The following is a 23,709-nucleotide window of genomic DNA, read 5'->3' on the forward strand; positions in this document are numbered from 1 at the left end:
TCAGTTGTACCAAATACTGACTGTGTGACCTCACACGTTTTTTTTGTGTTCTCATACCCAATTCGAATGGGTGTGTCCACCAACCAATGTCAGTACTCTTCTGACATAATCTGGGTGACTTATAACTTAACTCAATTTGGACGCTGCCTACCTGGAGAGCGCATCCGATTCCACAGGTGTAGAGATTATTTCTATAAAGCCATCATCACCTTCAGACACAAGTTCAGATTGTTACCTGTTCTTCTGAGCTACAAATCGGAGGTTCTCATGACCCCATCCTTGGGTTTGATTAATTGTTATAGCAGGTCACAGAACTCAGAAATATTTTACTCACTAGATCACCAATTTACTTTGAAAGGATATAACTCAGGAGCAGCCAGAAAAAAGATACATAGGACAAGGTATGTGGGAAGGGGAATGGAACTTCCACACCCTCTCCGGGTATGGGTACGCCATTCTTCCCACACCTCCAGTGTTCACCAACCTGAGACTCTCTACTCTCAGAACCCCTTCCTTTTGGGGTAACTTCATTAACATAACAAAAGACACCTTGATGATTCTTATCACTTAGGAAATTACAAACGTTTCAGGAGCTCTGTGCCAGAAAAGAGGAGGTAGGCCAAACATATAATTCTTATTGTAAATCACGATATCATAGATATACACGCTTCCTCATATGCAAAATTGGGATAATAAATTACTTCTCACTGGTGTGTGAGGATTATGTGTGATAACATATGTGAGAGTCTTCCGTTGAGAGTAAAGCTCCTTACAAATGTAAGGCTTTAATATTGTCATAATTGTTATTCATCATTGTTTCTTTCACATAACCTCGCATTGGGCCTTATATCTCTCAATAAGTGCTCAATACGTGTGGCTGAAATGAATAATAAACCCTCGATAATTAAGCCCAGGTTTCAGTGTTGTAAATGTTGATTGCCAGTGACTGTCATGGAATGTTAAACAAGTCTGTGATCTTGCAGACAAATGAGAATTAAGCAACTCCTGAGACTTTGGGCCCTTCCTTGTTTGTTGCGTGTTCAGTCGGATGGCCTGTTCCTACTAATCCAAATCCAGAATTTTTTATTTTTTATTTTTTATAGATTTGTTCTTTGGAGTCAATGTGGCCCTTGGAACCACTGGTTTGGTATGGTAAAAAGAAGACAACTTTTGGAATGCAAATCCCAGCTCTGGCATATGTTAACCGTGGGACATCAGGCATACTTCTCCTGCCTAAGCCTTAGTTTTCTGATCTGGAAGACAAAGATAAAGATAACATTCAGAGGCTGATGGGAGAATGGAGATAATATATACAAGGAACCCAACCCAGGTCCTGAGGGCTGCTGGCACTTAATCAATAGAATGTTTATTTTCTCATAGATTTGAGTTAGATGGCTGCACATGTTCCTTAGTTTATATTGCCTTTTCTATCTTCTCTAGTTTTAATGCAGTATTTTACATGATTTTGTTTTATCTTCTTCCACTAGCATGTGATTCTCTAGAATTCAGCTGTCTTTCTAGATGCCCTGTGACCTCAATTCTTTGATGGGTGTGAGAAAAGTTATTGGTTTTCCATTTGTTTAGTCTTTTTCTTGTTGTAAGGCTGGAAGTGATGACTTCCAATCTTTTTTTCTAAAAAAACCCCTTTATTGAGACATGATAATAAACATACAAAAAGCTACACATATTTAATGCATACAAGTGAGTTTGAAGATAAATATATACAATGAAATAATCACCACAACTAATGCCATAAACATATCCATCACCTCCAAAAGTTCCCTCCGCCGCCTTTATTATTATTATTATTATTATTATTATTATTATTATTATTATATCATTTAACATAAGATCTATTTTCTTAGCAATTTTAAAGTATATGATACAATGATGTTAGCCACAGGCACTGTGCTATACAGTGGTTTCCAGGACTCATTCAACTTACATACCTGAAACTTTGTACCCTTTGACCAACATCTCCCCTATTCTTCCCTCCCCCATCCCTTGATAACCACCATTTTACTCTCTGATTCTATGAGTTTGACTATTTAAGATCTCTCATGTAGATGGGATCATGTAGTATTTGTTCCTCTGTGTCTTGGTTTCATTTTTTTGTTTTGTTTTGTTTTTTGTTTTTTACTTAGTACAGTGTCCTCAAGATTCATCTGTGTTGTCACAAATGACAGGATTTCCTTCTCTTTAAAGGCTGAATAATATTGTATGTACATTGTATACATTGTATGTACCACATTTTCTTTGGCCACTCACCTACTGATAGAGATTGAGGTTATTTCCATGTCTTGACTATTATGAATAATGCTGTAGTAAACGTGTATACAGATGTTTGTGAGGTCCTGATTTCAATTCCTTTGAATATATACCCAGAAGTGAGATTGCTGTTTCATTTGGTAGTTCTGTTTTCAATTTTTTGAGGAAATTCCATACTGTTTTCCTTAGTGGCTGCACAAATTTACATCCCCATCAATAGTAGTATAAAGGTTCCCTCTTCCCCACATCCTGGTCAACACTCCTTATCTTTTTGTGTATGTGTTTTCTTTCTTTTTTTTTTTTTAATAAAAGCCATCCAAATATTTATGAGGTGATATCTCATTGTGGTTTTGGCATGTTGTGATTTTGATCTTATTTTCTCCTCAAACTCTGTGCTGTAGAGACTTTCATTTCCAGTGCATAAAAGAAATGGTGCAGGAATGCTTCGGGTGTTTTTAAGTGGCAAATAGATGATTAGCAGATGAGATGGGCTTCAGTATCTGGTCTCCGTAACTCCAAGGCCTGTGTTCTTTCCACAGAACCACCACAAAGACTGGAGTCCACGATGACTGTGTTTGTTAAATCCCAAATCATGACATTTATTTTACTAGCAACTTTATGTGTATTAACAGACTAAATGCTCATAACAATCCTAAGAGTTAGGTAGTGTTATTACACTTGATTTACTGAGAAGGAATCTGGGACTCAGAATGTTAACTCATAGACAAGAGCTCCATAGTTAGTTATTGGATTGGTGCACATATTCATGTGATTTGGCTTCAGTGTCCATGCTCTTAACTGCTACATCATCATACATGGTGTGACATGTAAGAGGGAGCCTCCTGGGACTCTGAACTGGGACATAAAATTTTCAACGGTATCTCAGATAAATACACAGAACAGATACGGGTAAAGGGTGGAGATAAGGGGGTCAATTAATTTTGTTGGCAAATCTCATGAAAAGCCGCACATCTGATGATTGAAAGATAGGTCACAAAAGATTATGCATCCCCAAAAATGTTACTGTTCTGAAGAATTTTGATCAGGGAAGAACATGAATTACTTTTTGCAGTTTTGGAAGTTATTTCTGGCATAGAAAGAAGAGATAAAACTAGGTCTTTGCAACAGTTCATGGTTGAACCTACTGGGATATATTGGTCCAAGCAGCTCAGCTTCCTACCATTCTTGCCCCTCCATCTCCTCCAAAGGCTACACTTTACTGAGTAGCAAAACGAAGGCACTGTCATCCCATCAATTGGCCAAGGAAAGAGAAAATCATTCCAGCCTTAAATCTTAGTCACTGTTTTGACGGCTGTTATACAGAAAGCTGACATCCCTATTGAGTTATCTGCTTTGACATCTCACTTACTAGTTTTTGAGACATTTTAATTATCTCCAGGATGCCATTAGAATGCATGAATAGAATCATAAGTTCTTCAAATTCCAGAATGCTCGTTTCGTGTATGTTATTCTTGACAACGTGAGTTACCTTATGTACTCGCTTCTGCACATTGTTGAACACCTTGGTGTTGGTTCTCCTTGTGGCCATCCTTCCTTCTGATTAACCTGAGTCATTTGATAATCTGCAAATCAATCCCCTTAGCTACCAGCATATTCTTCCTAATCATTAACCAACATGTGGAATAACCATCTCTCCCTTTGCAAGGTTAGTGACAAGACATTTATTTTTAACTCTTAATCTTGCTTAAATGCAGGATAGGACTTTTTTCTTTTGCACAATTTCCAATGGTAGTATTTCCTAGAAGCTCTTGGTGAAGGACTTACCAGAAGTCATCTAGATTAGGAAATTAGAAACCATCTCAGAAGGACAGGACTTTAGATATGGTGTCTGAGCATGGGAACATGATGGGTTCCTAATGGAATTGTTTGGGAACATTCATAAAGAACAGAGCTCAGAGATGACAATAATTATCAATGTGAGTAAATATGCTAGTACCTGTTGTGCGATGAATGTGTGCAATTTATTTGTATCAGATCGTTTGATTCTCTATAAAGACAATAGTCTTCACTTTAAATTTTAAATGAGAAAACTGAGACTCAGAGAGATTGTATAATGTACACAAGGTTAATAACTTAAAAGGCTGGAATTTGAACCCAGACCTTTAGTAGTAAAGACTGTTTGATGGTGTGAGCATAAATGAAATGTTGCCTGAAGGATGGAAACAGAAGAATTTTCTGGAATATATAGGTTCTTTATCTAAAGCCTACCTGATAGAAGTCTCAGGCATTTGCACTTAGGAGACAGGCCATGCCTCATAATGGGAAGAATATAATTTACAGACTTTGATGTTCATATTTTACATGACTGAACAATGACACTGAAGAAACCGTTGGTATACTTAATATTTTCTTGAGCTGACAGTGCTTAGAATATCTAAGATATACCAGTCTGAGCCTCCTTTTACTCATTCTTTTAAGGAATCTGAACTAGCTAGGATGGGTCAACTGGAGTTCCCAATGTTTTCTTCAGTGCAGGAATAATTCTTTCTAAATTTAAGGCTCCCCTGATTCCATCTGGTTTTGAGAATGGCCATCCAAATACTACTTTTGTTGTGATGGTTCAAACTAAGGTTCTCAATTTGCATTTTTTATTATGTTCTTAAACCTCACTTTATTAGTGTGGGCACAGTCAGCTCTTTAGGCTCACCATTAGGTGAGACATCTATGGAGTTAACTTTTGGTTAGTACTTGCTGGGTGCTAGGCACATTACTAGACTACTCACATACACTATTTCATTTACTTAAAAATACCAGAAAGAAGAAAGTGTTCTGACTTTTTCAGGTAAAGAAACTGTTATTAGAGCAGTTAAGTAACTTGTTGATGGTCATATAGTTCTTAAGGGATGAGAGAAATATTTGATCCCAGGTTTAGCTGACACTCTTTATTACACTTCTTGGTATGTTGTTTATTTCAGTTTTCCATTAGTCTCTATAAGGGTTATTTTACTCCTTTTCTTAATTTTCTTTCCTTCTGTCTTACTCTCTCTAACCCTCCCTCTTTTTCTCTCCTCTCATCTTTTCTTCCTTCTATCTACTCTCTCTTTTTTCTTCTCCTCCCTCCCTCTCTTCCTTTCTTCCTTCCTGCCTTCTTTTCTTCCCTCCCTCCCACCTTTCCTTCTTCTTTCTACTCTCTCTTTTCTTCTCCCTCTTTTCTTTCTCTCCATCCCTCTCTTGCCGTCCTCCTTATTTTTTCTTTTTATTAAGTAAAAGGTGCAAGAAAGATGGAGTCCTTTTAACAGAAACTTCTTGGATCTTTTCACGTCTTTATTATATTCTCAGTTACTCTTTCAAATGAATATGTATTAAAATAGCAACTTGCACAAATGTCACCTGATGCCATCTCTCTGCTTGCTATAACTTTCCCAAGGAAAATTAAATTTGATGAGTTTTTGTTTCATTGTTTTGGCTTGAATTTATAGACGCTACTTCAAAGGAGTTTGGTCAGTCCTCAGAATGGCCTTGTCTGAGGCACACAGCTGGGGAGATTGACCTTGGAGACTTACTGCTTATTGAATCAATGACTGCTCGAAACTGTGGGAGATTTTAGAAATCCCTTTTAGAAAAGGAGTCAGAGGCTCAGAAGATGAAGTCAGTTTCTTTATTTGAAAATAGGGATATTAATAACATCTACCTAATAAATGATTATGAGTATTAAATAAATTCCTATTTGTGAAGTGTATAGAATTGTGACCAGCACATGATAATCACTATAGAGTGTTTGAAAAATAAAAATAATAATTTGTCTAAGGTCACAGAGTGAAAAAGTCGCCATAGTTTCTGAATAAATATACCTGGGTTCTTTTTTTTTTTTCTTCAAAGATTCTATTTATTCATGAGAGACACAGAGAGAGAGGCAGAGACAGGCAGAGGGAGAAGCAGGCCCCCGCAGGGAGCCCGACACAGGATTCAATCACTGGACCTAGGATCATGCTCTGAGCCAAAGGCAGACGCTCAACTGCTGAGCCACTCAGGAGTTCCAATATACCTGGGTTCTAATTCCCCTGCATGACTTTGGGCAAGTCATCTCACCACTTGGAAGGGCAGTTGCTCAACCTTGAAAACATGTCTGATGTCTTGACTTCATAGCATTCTTGTGAGAGTTGAATGAGCTAACACAGGCAGAGTGCACAGCCCTGATGGGATCCCAGCCGGTGAGCTTTAGACTCAAAGTCAGAAGCAGTAACTATGATCTCTTGACAAACCCAATGCTCTTTATAAATCTTGAAATACTTCATGATTGCAAAGAACAGTTATTTCATGTCTGTAATATAATCATTTCTTCTAGGGCTTGGGGGTGGAATGTTTAATGTCCCTTAAGCCAACCCAAGAAAATCTATCTAATTTGAAAAAGAAACATATTCCAAACACTTTTCTTCCTGTTGGCATCATCATTGGTTAACACATTGTCTTTGGCTGAGCTTCATTTATATTCTCTAAAAATCATAAGGGGAGATAACCTTAAATCTCTGTTTTTATTTGGAAGAAGATATTCTAAGCATTGCATTTCCTTATCACTTGTTTTGATTTGATTCTTTTGGTTTACTTCACTAGGCCAAGAATCACTCAGATCTCAAATCTGATTCTAACTCAGTCAGAACCAGTTGAATGGCCTTGAATTGGTCACTTGTAAAGTTCTTTGACTTGTAATAACTTTTATTTCCCTGATTTATCTTTTTTTGGAAAAAGAAATTATTTATTTATTTACTTACTTTTAATTTTAGAATTAATTTCAATTTTTAATTTTGACTTTAGTTTAGATTTACAGAATTATGAAGATAGCACAGAGTTTCTACATACTCTTCACCCATTCCCCCAATCATGAGCATCCTATATTATTATGGTACATTTATTATAATGAATAAATGAATACAGATACATTGTCATTAGCTGAAGTTAATGCCTTATAAAAGTTAAGTTGATTGCACTGATTGGTTTTCACATATTGAATCAGTATTGCATACCTGCAATAAATCCCACTTGGACATCGCATATACTTTTTTCTCATACAGTTTTTGTAGTCTATTAGCCACCTGTATTTTCCAGTTTTGTCTTTTCCTGCTTGCCAATATGAACAGTGATCTGACCAGGCATCACCATTGTCTATTATATATGACATTTTGTTCGAATCCTACCCCTTCTTGTAGATTTTTTCTCTTTATTTTGTTCTCTCTCTTCCATCCAGACCCTTTAAAGCTATTCCTCAATCTCTACCTCTTCTGTCTCCCTTAAAGGTTATATTTCTCTATGAAGCACTTGACTTGGCATGGCAGATTCCTGGAAATAAGGTTCCTATGATTTTTGCTTGTTTGTTTAATATCTCATCTTATTACAGAGAGGATTTAAAGCATTATCCTCAGCTACCTTGAACTCAATAAGGTCAGAACCAATTAATGCCTGAGTGGATAATGACAGTGGGACAAAGAAAAAATTAGGGTGGAAAGATAAGGTGAAGCCAGAAGTGAGGTGATAAAATTCTTACTTTTTTCTTATTCTTTAGAAAATGTGGCACATTGTTATAAAGTTTTCCAGTTTTCAGAGTACCTTGCCGCATCTTAGTTTGTTCTATGTTAGTATTTTAATTTAAATTTTTGGGGAGGGCCAGGGTAGAAAACCTAGATTCAAAGAGTGTAGGAGGGGGTGAATAATAGAACAAAGAAAGTAATCTCACTGTGTGAAAGTTCCGAGTCATTTCACAATAGGGTTATAGAAGCTTTGTGAGGGGCCATGTTTTTTAGTTGTTTTGTTTTCCATATTTTGCTCACTCGAAATTAGGCACCTGTTATGGCCAAGCGCATGCACATTGATTTGAATGCTATCTCATTTTGCCTCCAAGTCTGTAAACAATGTGGCAAGGTGGGTTAATGAGAATTTAATGTAGCAGAATAGGAAGACCCAAACTTGTGTTTTGTATCCTGTTGCTTTGAAGAAGTAGTTTTTCAGCCTTGGGGATATAAGACTAACTCATGCATTTTTACACTGATCTGATTCCCATAAAAGACAAAATTTGCTACTTTTAATTCTTGGACCTAAAATAGTTTATAGATCCTAGTTAACCATTCTGTGTCCCTGTTAAGGACAAAGTGTGAAGAAAGACAAGTGGACAGTGGTCTTAGCATTAAAAGTAAGGGCTCCTTTGCTTGGCGGGTTAAGAGGAGATTAAGGGAACTTTCCTGAGACTGGAAAGAATAATTGCACTTTCAGTTTCCTTAGATAAGTGAGAACCTTAGTAGTACACAGGGAGTGTCAGGTCTTAAAAGAATGCGAGTTCACGACCCAGCCTGGGAGCCACAGAGTGTCTCTGGGAAGACCTGGTGACTCCCTGGCTGGTGTGAATGGGGAGAACCTACATTATGTGGCCAGTTGGGTAATGGTCAACACTGTGAGGGGTCTGAAGAAAAGGCTGCTTCCTAACTTTTGAATAATCTTGAGAGCTTCTAGCATGTTGTAAGGTCATAAAAATCACCAATTGATGAAGGTAAGTGAGAATTTGAAAGAGAATAATTTGATCTGCAAATATAGGGAAATTGGATCTTTATTGTACCTTGGGTGTCAAGGTGCAATCTATACCTATTACACCAGCTAAGTGCTAAATACATCAAGTACCACATCTGTAAGAAATATGTCCTTGTCTCCTGAGTAGGCAACATAGCATAACTTTTCATATTCAGGTGTCCCTTTTAATAACCCAGAAAACTTGCTCAAGATACAGAAATATGGGCTCCATCTTGGATGTATGGAATCAGGATATTGGAGTTAGAATGGGATGTGAATAACTGTAGTTTTTTCTACTGTCAGCTCTACTCTCCTCTGTGGACTGCTAGTTGAAAATTCTTGGTCAGCAATAAAAACATGGGCTTTGGGTTCAGGCAGGTCGGGATTTAAATTGAATCTCAGCCACTCAGACAAGTTATCTAAATTCTGTGAGCTACGGGATTTTATGTGTACAATAAGGATTAAAAATATCTAACTTTCATGTATATGGAGAGATTAAATTGGATACTATATCTAGAGTTTTCACTTCAGTATGCAGTAGACGTTCAGTAAATATTTATGCATCTCTCACTCATAATTTTTTTGTTTGATTTCAGGACATTGTTCCATTTAGGTAACCAGGGGTTCTTGGATTTTCTGACTTAGTCTACCTCTTTGATGTTTAATCTGAAAGCTCTTCTTCATCATAAACCTACCCATGGCTTCATCTGCAATTGTTCTAGGTACTGACTGGCAGGTCAGAACACTGAGAATGTCACTTTGAAATGACTGTGTGTCTTAATCTTCTCTCCCCTAGAAGCCATCTTGGAGTTAGCACAACTGAAGATAATTAACAGATTGCTTTCTCGGAGTTTGAATCTTTTCTGACAGCTTTATATGAAAAAGTCTCCTTTGTGTTGTCCAGGAGTGATATTGCAGACAGATGTAGCCATTAATCAGTTCTAGTCAGGAAGGAAATGTCTATTTTGATTGTGTTAATACCTGGTCCAATGATGGCAGATGAGTTGCTCAGTTTTCAAGGATATATGGAATGGTAGTTTTCAAAATGGAAAGAATTTGGAATTAGTGTTGGAAGATATGAGCTTGAGTCCTTTCTTTCTTTCTTCCCACCCTCCCATCCTCCTTTCTTCTTTCTCCCCTCCCACTCTTTCTTTCTTCCTTCCTTTCTTCTTTTAATGGATTTAGATAATAAAAATCACTGCCCTTTACATCACTTTCTGTAAGATGGAAATGACAACCCCTGCCTAGACTGTCTCTCAAGGGCTTTTATGAGGATTAAATGAGATACATAAAGCCTCATTTCGTAAACTATAAATTCAGATGAAAAAACAAATTGTTTTTATTTTTCATGTTCATGTCTTAGATGACTCTGGAATGAGAGTGTATAAGAAAAGGAAAGAAATGTTTTCCCATTTAATGATTATTCATTCATACAATCATTTATCATTAAGCAAATATTGAGAAGCTACAATAGAATGTAGCCTACTAAACCTTCATACTTGTACTATTTCATTTAATGTTTACATCAGCCTTGAAAGGTAGTTATTATTGCTTTCATTTGGGAATCTGAGATCCAAAAAGGAAGAGTAATTAGACCAAGGTCAGACAGCTAGTGACAAGGTTGAGATGGTAGGCTGGGTTTTTCTGACCATAAATAAGATAAGGTAGTAAACAAGCTTGAAGATAAGTGATTTTTAAAAGGTATTAAAAACTCAAGGTGCTCTAGGTGTCTCAGTAGGATCCCTTATTGAATAATAAGGATCTTTTTTTTGGCTCTCATCACTTCTGCACATTTCTATCTGCTAAAATTAGATCTTTTTTAACCCTTGCCCTAAACCTATGAAGTCATGCAGACCTAGTTTAGACTTGTGCTTGACACGATGGTAATTTAGATTCTTCTGTCAGTTACAGCCCACCCACTACTCACTAAGTAGAACAAAATGTGGATCTGGTGAGGATGGTGACAGAGACACCTACGATACTGGGGCGTCCACTAATGATTCCATCAGTTTCTCTCACTCTCAGAATGGCAGAGGCAGAAACAGCTAGGTTTTCAAGACAAACATCACAGGATAATTATGATTTCACACTGTGAATTTAAAATAACAACTTAGGCCCCAACCATGACCTGCTTAACTGCAGAAGCCAAGTCACTCTGTTTTCTTCTTTCTCTAGTCCCCTGCATGTCTCCTGGTGGGGGGAGGGGGAGGAGGTTCTCCCATGAACTTATGACAATCTAGGTCTTGACTCACAGTTGGAATCTGCCTTCAGTTTCTACTCTCACTACTTCCCTTGGGCCAGCCCTCCTATCACCCTGCTTCTCTTCTTCTGAGCTCTTAGCTTCATCCCCCTTTGGGCTTTCGACTGGAACACTGTTGTAGCTTCTCTATGTGGGGACCACATGGTTCCTGCTTCCAAAGTTCTGTTTCCTTTTAATGAGCACTTAATGAGTGAATCCATTCATCCAAGACTCCACTGGTTTTGTATCTAAGAGAGCCATGCCTGGGTTCTTGGAATTATCATGGGATGGAGGAAAGTAAAATAAAACAATGGATTCCATCATTTAATTTTGTCCTCATAGATTACACCTGCTGAGAAGTGTTCCATGGCCTTGCTACTTGGGTTTTGTCATCATTTGGTTTATGTGAAGCCTTTTTTTTTAACCAGTTACAGAGGCTTGATTATGACTGCTTCAAGAAATACTCTCCATATTGTATCCAGAAGCATTATTTCCTATTTTAACTGAGTTCCAATATGGGCTTCTGTTCCTGAGGTGTCAAACCTTCTTCTCTTTTTCTCTTGAAATTTTACATGGTGACCATAAATAACACTAAACAGTTTAGATCTTGAAAATACACCAACTCACGCTATTTTATTTAGGAGGTTACATTTGGGGTCATCAGGCAAGATAGAGTGAGTATCCTTTGAACTATCAATAATTGGGGAGGAAATAAAGTAGACCTTGGAACTAAAATGTAAGCTATATGAATGCAGGGATTATTTTCTGTTCACTTGAATTACTAGTGTCTAAAATAGTGCCTGGCTAATACAAGGTGCTCAATAAATGTCTCTTGAATGAATGCCTAATAAATGGGGAATTATCAAAGGGAAGAGGGAGAGTAATTATTATCTTAGGGACCAAATAGGGAAATATGGGAAGCTGGATATCAGTCCTGGGTTCTGGGGTAGTTGGGAAGGTAGGAGGAAGGTAGATCAGTTGCCCTTGACCTCATGGAGACAGGCAAGGGTGAGCTCAACAACTTTCAGCTGAGTGCAGTAGCAGAGTGAATAAAAATGACAGCCTCAATGTGGTGGAGCCCCAGATTCTCAGGGACAAATCTTTATTTATTCTTGCTTTGCTAGGAAATGGCCAAAGGAAATGGGACTGACTTTTTGGAGTGGAATAAAGTTGTATTACACCTGTCTCCACAACTTAGTGGAGATCTAGTACTAGGTACATTGTGTGTCTGATGGAATCCTTTGTAATCTTGTCCACCTCTCTTATGGAAGAGTCTCACAAGAATATCCATGAGTATGCATGATGTGGGCCTTAAGAACTTGACCTGTGGCATTGGACTCAAGGCCACTCATTATCTCATGTAATCCTGACAGATTACAGCATGGAGAGAGAATGGCTTGCTCCCTGGAATGGTATATCTTCCTCTCAAACCATTGTTTATAGGCATGTCTCAGTCACTGCTGCAGACAGACATTGTTGAACTATGTGAAGGATGCTATAGAACAGTGAATGTAACAATAGCTAAGGAGAAAAGGTTGTCTTGGCACACTGGACAGCTTGTACATATTTCTTCTCCAACATGATCATAATTCTTTGGACCAAAGCCAACAAAGTGATGCTGACATTCTTGGAGGGGCAGAAAGAAAAGAAAGGAAAGAAAGGCATTTTTTGCAATATATAGGTAGATGCTATATAATCTCAAAATCATTCATTGTTAATGTTAAATTCATCTGCCATTCTATGTCACATTTCCAGTATTGAACATAGCTTAGATTTTCTTCCTGCCCCAGAGACCCTCTGGCATTCACTCAAATCATTGAATACAAGAGATAGTTGGGGTAGAGCATTAGGGCTATGGTTAATGGCTCCATAGGCAGTATCCTCATTTGCATACTGTATGCAATTATGTGCTTCAACCCATGTAGTGGTTAAATCTGTGAATCGAGAAAAAGTGATGGCCCCTCACTTCTTCAATGGAGGAGACAGAGGCTTGGGAAGGCTGGGTGACTTGTTTGGGTTCATGCAAATAATGTTTCCAAGGCAGGATCTGAGCCCAGGTTTCTCTGACTCAAATCCAGTGCTCCTTCATCTACTCGGGCTGCTCCTTGAGATCAGAGCTAGGCTTCATTAAAGCCATGAAGCTGACTGGATTATCTCTGGGTTTTCCTCTTATTCCCTGTGGCTCCTAACCTTCTTTCTGGAGCCAGGGCTCTTAAGATACACTTCCCACTAAGTTATTTGGTTCTCCCATGTAATGGAATAGACAAATGACACAGATTTTGGAACATTCTGTGGCACCATCATGGGCCTACAACCTGTATAGTAGCCTGGATTCCATGCAGAGGCTTGGCTTCATGATCTGCAGTGAATTAGGTAGCTGATCCTTCTTTCAAGCTTATGACTTTGGTTACACATTTCTTAACTTTTCTAAACCTCAGTTTTCATATCTGTAAATCAGAAACAATGTAGTTATGCATATCTTAAAGTCTTCTTGTGTGGAATAAATCATATATAACAGCAAACTGGCTAATAGAGCTTTTGTGCATGCATGGTCCTCAATAATTCTTAACTTCTTCACATCTAATCCAGGAGAGAAACCTGCTCATTAATATCTTACTTTGTCAGCATTAAAATGCTGGAAATATGCAATATGCATGTGGAGTTTAGTTTGTGGTGGATAAGATAATTATTTTGATTTTGCTGTTGTGAGATTAAATAAGAAGTAAAAGGGCTCCTTTTTCACCCAAAGGTACTAGTTCAACCAATATGTAGACTTGGTAAGCAGAGTGATGAGGGAAACACTGTAATAGGAGCAAAGGCTAAGAAATCAGTCAATCCTCATTATTGTCAGGTCAGTACGAGGAGCACGCATGCTTCTTAGAGCATCACTGAGCTCAATCAGCTGCAGTTGCTGGCCAAGGGTAAGGTGAGTGGTCAGAAAAAAAAAATATAAAGAATGCAGAAATTAAGGTTTAATGATATTTTAAAAACTTTGCATTTGGCACTGTTCTAGCAGGTTCAAATATATTTCATTTAATCTTCCTAAGGACCCTGAGAAGTAGATAACATTAGTAGTGTCTTACTGTTGAGAAAACTAAGCTTGTTGAATATTTGCAGATCTAGAGAACACCCTAGAATGTATAGTGTTTGGAGTCCATTTGGAGTTATTTGAGGACATAGCTAGAAAGACAACAAAGATTATCTGGTGGCAAATGGGTTTCATCTCATGATGTGCATCTAATTCTTTGGTAAGGCTGTATTAAGAAGGGTTCTAGAACTCTATGTAGACTGGGTGGGATAGTGTGTCTTTTTTTTAAGATTTTATTTATTTATTCATGAGAGACACAAAGAGAGAGAGAAGCAGAGACATAGGCAGAGGGAGAAGCAGGCTCCCTGCGGGAAGCCTTATATGAGACTCAATCCCGGGACTCCAGAAACACGCCCTGAGCCAAAGGCAGACACTTAGCCTCTGAGCCACCCACGGGTCCCTGGGATAGTATGTCTTGATCAATTAGCAAAGCTGGCCTTGGCTCTAGAAAAGTGGTGGTGGCATGTAGGTCAGACATTCACTATCTCTGACCTAGTTTCCTCCATTTACAGAAGACATCATGACCAAGAAGTTAATATAGTTACAGTTCATAGGCTAAACTACTGCTTAAACCTACTTTTGATCCTGACATTACTGATGTTTACAGTAAGGCTATTTTACCAAACAAACAACAAAAGCAACAAACAAAAAATAACAAACCACACACAAAAAAGAATAAATTTATTTACATTACCAGCACCAGTAGAAAAAATATTAGAGCTTAGAGGATTGTTTCTAAGATCCATAAAATCATAATAGAAAGAGCATTTCAAACTTTTGTATGTTTCAATAGCTGGTATAAGGCTTTTATTAATTTTTATTTTTAAAAAAGATTTATTTATTTATTTTAGAGAAAAAAAGAGCAAGCATGAGCAGGGGGAGGGGCAGAAGGAGAGGGAGAGAAAGAATATCAAGCAGACTCCCTGCTGAGCACAGAGCCCACCATGGGCTGATCCCAGGACCCTGGGATCATGACCTGAGCTGGAATCAAGAGTCCTTGGCTTAACAGACTGAAACATCCAGGCACTTACTGTTGGAAGGCTTTTAAAACACAAGTTGCTGGACCCCACCCACAGAATTTCTGTGTCAGTAACTAGGTCTTAGATGGGTCCTGAAAATCTGCATTTTCAACAAGTTCCTAGATGAGGTTGATGTTCTGGTCTGGGACTGTGCTCTGAGGGCTCCCTATTTGTAACTTTTCCTTGATCATTGATCTGATTCCTCTTGAAAAGAATTATGCAATATGCATTTTTTTATAAATTTGGTAGATGCAATCTTCCACTCCCATGGGCTTTGTTATAAATTATGAAAATTATCTCGAAAAATTTTCATTTAGTGGTTGCTTCAGTAGTACATATACTAAAATTGGATTAGCATGGCTCCTGTGCAAGGATGACATGCAAATTCAGGAAGCTTCCCATATTTTTTGGAACTCTTGTGCACTGTTGGTGGGAATTAAAAATTGTTCAGCCACTAAAGAAAATAGCTATGGAGATTCCTCAAAAATTAAACATAGAAGTACCATATGATCCCGTAATCCCCCTTCTGGGTATATATCTAAAATGATTCAAAGTAGGATCTCAAAGAGATATTTGTATATCCAAGTTCATTGTGGCTTTACTCATGATACCCAAGAGGTAGAAGTAATCCAGATATCCATGGACAGATAAATGGATAAGGAAAATGGGGTATACACATGCAGTGGAATATTATTCAGTTAAAAAATGGAAATCCTGCCACATGCCGTAACATGGGTGGGTCTTAAGGATATTATGTTTAGTGAGATAAGCAGTCACAGAAAGACACATACAGTCTGATCCCATTTTATGAGGTATCTAAAGTAGTCAAACTCCTAGAAATAGAAAATAAGAGGGTTTCTAGGGGGTAAACAGGGGAGGAAATAAGAAATCAGTGTTCAATGGATATAGAGTTCCGTTTGCAGGTAGAAAAAGTTTTAGAGATCTGTTGCAAAGCAATGTAAATATATCTAACAGTACTGACCTGTTCATTTAAAAATGGTTAATGATGGTAAATTTTATATGTATATTTTACCATACTTAAAAAAATTTAATTTAAAGATAACACTTTCCCTGGAGGGTACGGTAATTTTTTTTAAAAGATTTTATTTATTTATTTATGAAAGACACAGAGAGAGAGGCAGAGACACAGGCAGAGGGAGAAGCAGGCTCCATGCAGGGAGCCCGATGTGGGACTCGATCCTGGGACTCCAGGATCACGCACTGAGCCAAAGGCAGATGCTCAACTGCTGAGCCACCCAAGTATCCCCAGGCACAGTAATTCTTGATTGGAGAGGTGTATAAAGGGAAGGGAGAGACTCTTTGTGGCTGCTCAAATATGAGCTGGGTACTTCTCCTGGGTCCAGTGTGAGCACATTTCACACTATGTATGGGCCTTTAGATCCCAAACCTCTCCTAGGCAATTCTTTAAAGTATTGGTATCTCAGTTCAACCCAGAGATTCTAATTTGGCCTGTGATATGGACCTGGATGGTAAGATTTTTGAAAGCTCCCTGGATGGTTTAAAGTGTAGCCTAAGCTATAAAGCGTTGTTTGGATCAGCAATTTGTAAATTCTTAGAAGTTGAAAAGGATTTCTTTGGAGCTTTGACAAAATGTATATGCTCAATACTCTTCCATTCTCTTCCTCACTGTGCCAGATAATTCTGATTATTGTCCCTCTTCTCAACCAATCTGAGAAATATAACATTGGATGATTTCTAATGCTTCTTTGAGACAAAATATGTCCATGATTACTATTTTCTAGTAAGATTCTCCTGATCAAGGGATTGGGCTAGATTATATATATATATATATAAATATATTATAAATATATATAAATATTATATATATAATATATTATATATATATAATATTTTATTTATTTTTTCATGAGAGACACACACACCACACACAGAGGCAGAGACACGGGGAGAGGGAGAAGTAGGCTCCATGCAGGGAACCTGATGCGAGATTCAATCCCAGGTCTCCAGGATCACACCCTGGGCTGAAGGCGGTGCTAAACTGCTGAGCCACCTGGGCTGTCCTAGATCCTATATTTAAACCCCATTACAGAGTTGAGTTCCTCATCAACTGGGTTTGCACACGACCAAGATTCTTATTAAGGTTGGTGGGACAGTCTTAGTTTTTTTTTTTTTTTTTTTTTTGACAGTCTTAGTTTTTGGCTGTGGGTGTACACATAATCCATCTAACCTTTTAAATCCTCAGCAGTCAAATCACACAGTCTAAAGAGCATTTGGGCTTAAAAGCAACTTGTTGGGCTATAACAAAATTCCATTGTTTTGCTTACATATTGTTTGTCAGGCTATGAATAATTTAAAGATGATCTGAAGAACAAAAGGATGAAATTTCACAGAGTTAAGATTTGCATAAAGGGATTAGGCACTGCCAAAGGGATTTTTTTGACTCCCTAAAAATCAGTGGTATATCAGAGGGTACAGAGAGTCCTAAGGAATTACTATCAGGGTGTGCTCATTACCAAAGAATCGCAAATGGAAAGAACGCTTCACGTATTCATCCATTGTAAGCCAGTTTAGATACCCATGAGATCAGAAATCTGGCACCACAGGAGTCAGGGGACATGCCAACCTAATTCTGTTTAATATTAATTAAACTTAATATAGCTCAGTTATCTGCTTTTCAGATATTCCCAGGGAGAATACCAGAAAAGAAGAAATAAATCTATATTCATATTTTATGTATATTTAAATTACATAGTCATAAATGTGTTCATAATCGTATATTCATATTATGTAATACATTATCACATATTCTAAATTTCTGAATATTTCTAGAGTAAATGAATAGGAGAAATAGGAAATCAGTAATTTCCATGAAATCAGTTACCTGGGTAATTCATTTGAGAAGGTACAGGTGTCATTGTACAAATACACATTCTTTGTACACTGTGAGGAAGGCAAAAATACTGCTATGTGCCCTGCACATTAGCTTTTCAGGGATGGGAGCGATTAAGGCCCCTTAGAATTTTTCAAGAGGACATCATGAGGACATAACTACCCAGCTGTGTTTTAAAGTATGTCTACGGGTAACCAATACCATTGGGCAGTGCAGTTACCGTGGTGGTATTATCTTGGGAAGGTATCCAATCACATAAAATCTTGGCAAATGTTCACTGCATCCAAACTTTGATGGCTTCCTCTCTAGGTAGATGATTACATATATATAATAGAACTATTTGTTGTCTTTTCCTCATCTAATATTTACCACAGGGCAAGAAACACTCAATTTCTGTCCAGCAGCCCAATTTATATTAGAGTTATTTTTTTTAAACACGAGGATATTAAGTCTTACTAAAATATGTGAAATTAAATTAGCATTCCCAGCATTAGTGCTACTGCAGCAGACATTACATTGGTTGTGCATACAGGAAAGAGGAGAAGAAACTAAACTTAAAGAGGCAGAGAACCCAGGGCTAGAGTCCTAGTCATACTAAGACTCAACCCATAGAACTCAGGTTTCAATAGATATAAAGTAAGGGTAAATCTGGACTATACAAGCCAGGATTGTCAATAAATTCAGTGTGGAGTTTTAAAAATGTACAGATTCTCAAGACCTACCCCATGATTTCTGTCTAGAGTAAGGCCAAAGCATGTGCATGCGTGAAAATCCCAGTAATCCCAGGAAAGATTACTGCTTCCACCCAAGATGGAAAACAGGGACTATGTTAAGTGTCCTGCAGAAGCAACTATAAAACTGGACAAAACATATGAAACAATAATTTTTAAGACATTGGACGTCACACAGCAAAGGGCAATAATCCTTGAACGACAGGAAACAAATGAGATGAGTTCTACCATTATCCCAGATTACTGCCTTAAGAGAGTTTCAGGTTGTGTTGCTGCTGGGAGGAATTGAGGCTGAGCCCGTTGGTGTCCATGTTGGAAAAATGGATGTGGGAGTCCAAGAAAGCCAAGATGGCTAAAGTTTACAGAGTGGAGTACTGAAGAGAGACAGAGAGAGAGAGTAGGGTACAGAGAGACCCCTGGAAAGCTACAAAAGCTCCCCTCACCAGTCTTCAGCGGAGTTCTGATCAGTATACATAGATAAGAAAACTGCATAAGAGCAGAGAAAAATGCAACATCAACTCCTAATAAAAACTAGGAAAAAAAGAGAACTTAACCTGGTAAAGATCATCTATGAAAAAACCATACAGTTAATATTATACTTAGTGGTGAAAGGCAGAGTCATTTCCCTTTCAGGATCAGAACCAAGACAGAGACATCTGCTCTCAATAGCTCTATTCAATATTGTATTGGAGGTTCTAGCTAGTACAAGTAGGCAAGAAAAATGAAAGTAACTGCAACCAGATTGGAAATGATGAAATAAACTTGTTTTTATTTGTAGGTGGCGTTGTCTATGTAGAAAATTTGACGGATACAAAAAAAGATATTTGAACTAGTAAATGAATTTAGCAAAGTTGCTGGAGAAAAATCTCAATAGTATTTAAATATAGTAGCAACAAATATTTGGAAATTAAAGTAAATGTCATTTTTAATGGCACAAAAATAAGAAATAGGGATAAGTCTCACAAAAGATGGGTAAAACCTGTATATTGAAAACCATAAAATATTGATGAGAGAAATTAAAGAAGACCTACGTAAATGGAGACATTTTCTTTGTCTTTGGATTGGAAGATTCAATGTTGTTAAGATGTCAATTATCTCCAATTTATCTGAAGATTCAACACAATTCAACACAATCCAGGAGGGTTGTGTTGAAATTCCAGGAGGCTTTTTGGGCATGGGGGAGTAGAGACTGGCAAACAGATTTGAAATTCATATGGAAAGGCAAAAAGATCTAGGATAGCAAAAAACAAAAACAAAATCTTTTGAAAAGAGCAAAGTCAGAGGGCTAACACTACCTGATAGACTTTGCTAGCTCAAAATTACATCCTGAGGCAGACAATTAGGAATATCCTGAAACTGTATTAAGTCATCACGTTCCTATTTAGCAAATGACTAGTTTGATGAACTAAACAATATCCTGGAGATGCATGAGTTATGATTTAGTTGCCAGATTATTTACGGGAAGAAAGGAAATATGAAGTGTGGGCACTAAAGTAGCAATCAAAAACTTGTGTTTTAACAGAAACCATGTTTCTTAATGCATATAAATGGAGAAGCAGGATTTGTCCTCTTGCTCTTATTCATTGTGAGGATTAAAATATGCAAAGATGCTTAAAAAGGACAAAACACTATGTAGCTCTGGTATTGCTAGCATGTGTATTTGGAGCTTCTATGGGATGGGGAAATTAGCCAACTATTGCCCATTGTGGGGAAAAGGTGCCTAAAAGATGGGAGATAGTGTGTTAAAGCTCAACCTCACATCCTGAGCTTTGGATTGGACACCAATTTAGAGGAGCAGCATGCGGGAAAGAAGGCTGTGTCATCCAGGTATATACTAACTATACTATTAAGCAAGCTTCATAGCACTTTCTACTAGCTCAGTAGGTAGTGGGCTTTAGTGATGAGTAGTGAGGATTACATGAGAAAGAAACATTACACGCAAAGTATGGCACTTATATTAGGAATTTGATAATGCTAGTCAGAAATACACATGATTTTCAAACAACCCCTCCCAAAATAATGTTAGAACTCAGGAGAGTTGAAACCTTCCCCTCTGTGAGCAATAATGTAAACCATATAATTTGTTCTATTTTGATTATTGCCATGGTTACCTGGAAGCTCAGAACCAATTATGAAGCTTAGTTCTAACAGTTCTAAAGTTCCTTATCAATTTTATATCTGATTCGTGTTTGATCCTTAATATTCTTTCAGTTGACTTCCATAAACTGCCTATTTCTTTCTGGGAAGAGGGTTGGAGGAAGGAAAGTAAATGAAAAATGAATGCGTGCATGAATTAATGAACAACTGAATGAATTACATATGAACAAATATATAAATGTATATGAATCTATAATGTAAATATATATTTATATATGATACATACCTATATTATATATAAAATATATAATGTAAGTATATATATATATAGCATCCTAGCTACATATTTATTTACATTTATTCAATAAACTTGCATGAACTACCGAGGCAGATTCTATGTAAACCCCACCTGAAAACTAGCCTTCTACTATAATTAAATCCCAGCATCTGTGACTGTGTGTATGTCTGTCTCGTGTGTCTGTGTCTACCCTCATTCCATTGAATCTCATTCTCTAGAGACTTTGAGTTAAAGGAAAATCCATCTTTTTTTGGCCAAAGAGGATTTGGCGTTAGTTAATTAAATTCCTCGTAGGCGTCTTTCCTGATGCAGGAATACTAAATCCAGAGATAAGTTGTCTTGGCAACTGTTTTGGCGACTGTTAATAGCCTGCTCTTTAGGCTTGTGAATAAAGATGTTTGAGAATGTAAATCACCAGTTGAGGTTTAACAGATTTTATTCTCACTTTTCGAAAGAAGCTGGACACTAATTGATAATACAGTACACTTTTATTTATGTGTGAATAATAAAGCAACGTTCATAGCTCAGCCCTTGGACGATTACATATATTATTCATGCTTTCAAAATGTAATAAAGATACATAATATCAGTTTTCCAATTAAAGTTTATGACCAAGCTTGGTGATGGTTATAGTTTTTGGCAGAGATTTTTAATTTTCTTCAAATGCTTTCTTGGGATTCACAAAACAGCTTCAAGCATAAACATGTTTCGCTTGGGAGAACAGGAGGGGCAGAAACTAACACACGTGCACACGAAGATGACATATATATGCTAACATTTTCCAGGTACTGAATCTAGCAAAAACTGACAATAGCCCTATTTTAAAAAATAATTTCTTTTTAATTAAGATATCCTTTCAGGGTTCACATGCATTAAAGAAATTGGCTACTGAGTTAATTTGTTAACCATCAATTTTGTGACAAGCTAATGTGCACTGATGTCCATTCTTAGCACTAAAAGAATATGTGCCAATAAAACCATTTTTACTAGATAATAAAGTAATCCTCACTTGAGAGGCTTCACATTGAATGCTTAATAGAAATATAGGGTATTCAACAATTATGTAGGATTGAAACGAGCTTAAGAACTTTTGGTCCAACCTCTTTACATAAGAGGACACTGAGATCCAGAAAAGCCATAAATATTGTGAGTCTTTTGTAACTATGATCAGGTCATAAGCTCCCCATCATTGTCAATGCAATGTAGAGGGTCCTGCCATAGTGGCCTTCCATGTACTTATTTCTGGCTAAAATAACCCTGTCATGATTTTTTTTTCCTTCTCATAGAGACACATGGTATGATTTAAAGGTTTGGACTTCTGAGTCATTTACACTGGGTTCGAATTCAGATTACTTAAAAAAAAATCCAGCCTCCATAATCTTGATTCCCATAAAATCCTTATGGTCAGGTAGCAGCCACTCTATCTATAAAATATATGGAGGTGTTCCATCACCTTGAAATTATAAAGATAACAAAGGATCCCACTCTGCCATGAGAACTTCATATTGTGTACAATACATGGTCAGAGTCCTTTAGCTCTACAGAAAAATGTGTGTTTCAATGTCATTCTCCATTTATTGCCCAGAGGTAAACTGTTCTCATTTGGGGCTGCTGAGGAAGAGATACTAGCTTGTCATGGCTAAATCTTTTTCTCTGGGACCCATCCTGTCCTTTTCCCCTGGAAGTGAATCTGCAACAAAATACCTTCTTGTTTTTTTTTGTCTTAATACATCAAAGTTAAGAAGGACAAGATACTATGTTCCCCGCCCCCCACCCCACCCCCCCCCGCTAGTAGAATGTGCTTGTCCACCACTTTTCAAGAATATGATACAGCTCTTCAGTAGGACTCACTCACTACGGCAGTACTGTCTGATAAAAATCTCTACAGTAAAAAAAAAAAAAGAAAAGAAATCTCTGCAGTAATGGGAATGCTCTGAGTTACCCTAACAAATATGGTAGCTATTAAGTAGCCTCATGGGGCTTTTGAGCATTTCATATAGAACTAATGTGACAGGTGAGCTGAATTTTATACTTTACTTAATTTTGGTTCATTTAAATTTAAATATCCATCTGCGAGTAGAAGCTACCATGTTGGACAGTTCAGGTGGAGAGGTTGGATGGGTAGGTATCAGGAGCCTGCCTCTCTACCTCCCTTCCTTTTCTTTCTTCTCTTTCTTCCTGCTTTCCACTTCAGGTTTTTTCCTTTATACATGATAAAGTAAGCCAGGCCAAATGGGGCTTCTTTGAAGGCAACATATTTTGCTTTTTACTGGAATCTTTTTGGGGATGGTCCTTAAACTGGGAAAAAAATGGCAGTATCAGGCTCTGTAGAATCCTGATAAGGAAATCCTTTCCTTTGAGGTTAAGGTGATCTGGGATCATCCTGTGCCCCTCCAACCACACGTTATAGGTAAGTATCCATTCTGCCAGAGTAGAACACAAATCACGATTGAGCATCTCCTATATTACAGAGATTGACATTTCTTGATATGTTGTAGTAATGTCTTATCCCCTTTAAGTAACCTGATTAGATCTTAATGCCAATAGCTTTTAGTGCTTTAAGTCACTAAGTCTAGACTTCATT

General features: G+C 37.4%; 1 long non-coding RNA gene and 1 pseudogene across 1 annotated transcript in view; both read left to right on the top strand.

The window, feature by feature from the left end:
• Positions 1-3,728: 3,728 nt before the first annotated feature.
• Positions 3,729-23,709, top strand: part of LOC112662249 (uncharacterized) — a 30,330-nt gene continuing 10,349 nt past the window's right edge. The window contains exon 1 of the long non-coding RNA XR_007401559.1: positions 3,729-3,934. This is a non-coding gene — a long non-coding RNA (uncharacterized LOC112662249). The remainder of the gene's footprint in view (positions 3,935-23,709) is intronic.
• LOC112662570 (U6 spliceosomal RNA) lies at positions 15,448-15,535 on the top strand (annotated as a pseudogene).

Source organism: Canis lupus, chromosome 13 (assembly GCF_003254725.2).
Source record: "Canis lupus dingo isolate Sandy chromosome 13, ASM325472v2, whole genome shotgun sequence".
Lineage (NCBI taxonomy): Eukaryota > Metazoa > Chordata > Mammalia > Carnivora > Canidae > Canis > Canis lupus.